This window comes from Octopus bimaculoides, chromosome 1, assembly GCF_001194135.2.
Source record: "Octopus bimaculoides isolate UCB-OBI-ISO-001 chromosome 1, ASM119413v2, whole genome shotgun sequence".
In the NCBI taxonomy this organism is placed as follows: domain Eukaryota; kingdom Metazoa; phylum Mollusca; class Cephalopoda; order Octopoda; family Octopodidae; genus Octopus; species Octopus bimaculoides.
The window spans coordinates 51,919,027-51,922,516 of NC_068981.1; positions in this window are offsets into that span (position 1 = coordinate 51,919,027).

The window sequence follows — 3,490 nt, forward strand, 5'->3', positions numbered from 1 at the left end:
ATATATATATATATATATATACATCAACACTTATACATATATACACACGTACAAGCAAATATCGTTGCAGTCATACAAAACATACACCCATTTAAAGGCGAATCCCAATGATGTATACATAAATATAATATACACACATATATAACTGCGAAAATATATAATCATTCACATATATACATATATATGTACATGCATGCACGCAAACAGATGCAGACATACAATATATATCCATTTCAAAGAAAATATCAGTGAAGTACGCACAAAGATCACACACATAGTCACAGAAACACACATGTGCACGTCGTCATCTGCTCAAAATATATAAGGATATACAAAATGTTTTGGGGATATTTTTTACGTTAAATATGACTAGCAGCCAGCAAAGAAAACACAATGTGTCTAATCGAATATACAGAAAAAAAGACTTACTTATTCACTAAAAAGAAAACTACAGAGAAATTCTTTAGTCAATATAATATGAATAAATATTTATTTATCTCATGTATTATCGTAATAAATAGAGTGGATTGTCTGACCTTTCGTGATCAGAAATAACCATCACAACTGGTAATCAGCTCCCATTGATTTCAAATAGAATCAGAATATGAGTTGTGGCGTTCAAACCTTTCATACATGTATTAACAAAATAAGGAGAATGACTGTGGACAAGAGTGAAGCTTAGGTCGCATGCTTTGTTTTTCGAAATGTTGCCGTTTTTTATATCAATCTATTAGATACTATTTTTAACAATTTGATGAACATCAAAGACCAAAATATCAAACTCTCATGTGGATGGAGTGCGCAATGTAGTTTGATTTCCGGTTCGTTTCATTCCACTTCCTTTATGCTACAATTAACAGTCTCCAACATATGCACAAGGTCTCAAACTTCGGTGAACGTACAGTCGTTTATATCAATTTCAGTTCTAGACCGTTTCTTATTTTATCGATCAACCATCAACGTTGTCTTCGGCTGGAGTTGAACTTACAACGTAATGGAAAACAAGAAAATATTGTAATAATAAGTTTTACCTGCCACTCAATCGATTCTGCAAATCTACTAGCTTGCTCTGAGCGACGGTAAAGTATGGACAATGTGTGTTCTAATTTTATTTCTGTTACCAGAAATCTTTGTGTTTAGATATAAGTAATGTACATTTGGATGTAAATTTAGCAGTATATTCAAGCAAAGAGAAACAAGGAGTGGGATTATGTTTTTAATTACAATCAACAGTAGTCTTAGGAAATGAGGGCTGACGTATATATCCCCAATACCAGTTGAAGGAAAGTTTATTGCAGTTAACATTTCCCATAGTTTTAACTGCCTCATTTAACTAATACTGGTCAGCTATGTTATACATATTTTGGTTCTTATATAGTGAGTTGCGTGGTCAGTGACATACACGAAACTCGGAATAGCAAAAGTGTTCACAACACTACAATAAAACATCTACGTTATTCTATGCTGAATACTTTCTCCTCGTATATATATATAGATATATATATATATACACACATATATATATATATATATATATATATATATATATATATATATATATATGTGTGTGTGTGTGTGTGTGTGTGTGTATACGTATGTGTATATATACATATATATATATATACATACATACATACATACATACATACATACATACATACATATAGGCCTCTTTAATGCAAACTGTGTATGCATGTATTTATATATGTATTTATTTACATGTGTATATATATATATTTATATATACATTTACATTATATATATATTTATATATATACATTCATACTTATATATATACATTCATACGGTTGGACATCTATTTTCAATTTTTACAATTGTTTCTATGCAATGTAGTTCTCCTGGCGTTGCGTAGAAACAATTGTAGTGATTGAAAATAAATGTCCAACCGTACCCCTTCTTGCTGACTTCAATTTTTTCAATTGTTTATTCACACATCACAGAAACCCAAACGCAAACCTGGAAGTACGTATGATATTACTACTGGATAGCACAGGGTGAAATCTGAAGGTGGACGAGCTTTATACTGTACTACGTTCTTAACAGAATATACCATAACTACTTATAAACGTGTGTGTGTGACTGAGAGTGTGTGTGTGAGTGTGTGTGTGTAGGTGTGTGCACAGATGAGCACATAAGTGCAAAATAAAGTGGAAAAAATAGTACTCGAATATCAAAGGTAGAGTAATATGTTTTTACTAAAGTTGCAAAATTATCTCTAAAACTGTGACTCAAAGTTTCGGGTTCTCGTTCGTCAGACAATTGTGATGAAATATAGCATGATGCAATCTAATTCAGATACACAAATAAGCATTTAAATTTGATTGGGTAGTTGATTTTCAAAACAACGGCGTTATATTTGTTATCGACTGGGAGGTTTTGAAAATTAACAGTAAGGTATATGTAAATATGAATATTATGATAAGGTCGAAAACACCTTGCTTAGAGCGAGGGGAAATCCAGAAAATAATTAATTAAATTAATTAATTGATAATAATTGGTTAATATTGAAGTGGGATTGTGAGACGGATATTCAAAATACGTATATGTGTGTATAAATAAATAAATAAATAAATATATATATACATATATATTTTTTTAGTCCTTGTTTTTCTCCTTGCTTTTCTCCTTATTTCTTTCTGTTGAAGAGCGTAGATCGAAACATTGAAGACTTTCTCTATTCCCGAGCGTTAAACTAATACATCCTTTTGTTGTTTACACCACCTGTCCTCGTCCGTTGTTGTTTATTTTTTTCGTAAATTCTCCCATATATATATATATATATATATATATGAGATTAAGGTGAAAAAGCGCAGAAATCTGATGTAGATAAAGATTACTTAATCAATCCATTACGTGGGAATATAAGGTAATATTTTTAGAGTGGCTTTGGTGTTTGTATATTAATTCTTTTTGCACGTTTTATCCTATCATCTATAAGCGAAGTTGAGTAGTGTCTATCGACGAGTATGTTTTTAAGTTCTCGTAGTCTGAGTTCTCTGGTGTGTTTTTTTCCGACACTATAGTACTGATTCTTCACACTAGATTGAGTGGGATATTTATTTTAATATGTCTCGGATGGAATGAGCTGAATAAGTATTGTTTCGAGTTTGTAGTTTTGTAAAATATGTCGGTTTCTATTTTTTTATTTACTTTTTTATTAGTATATCCAGAAAAGGGAGTTTTTTTCTGTTGTGCTCCATTGTGAATTGGATATTTGTATTTATGTTATTGAGAAGTCTTTTGAATTTCAAAAGTTTCTCCATGTTCTCATTCCGTTGAATGAAACAGTCATCCAAATGTCTTTTTCAATTGTCCTTTATATGTTGGGAAAGAAGATTTCCGAATTTTGTGTGTGACTCCTGCTAGTTCCAAATAGCCCATTATCAGGTTTGCAAGAACGGGGGCTGCCTTGGTATATATATATATATATACATGCACGCGAGCGTGTGTGTGTGTGTGTGTGTGTGTG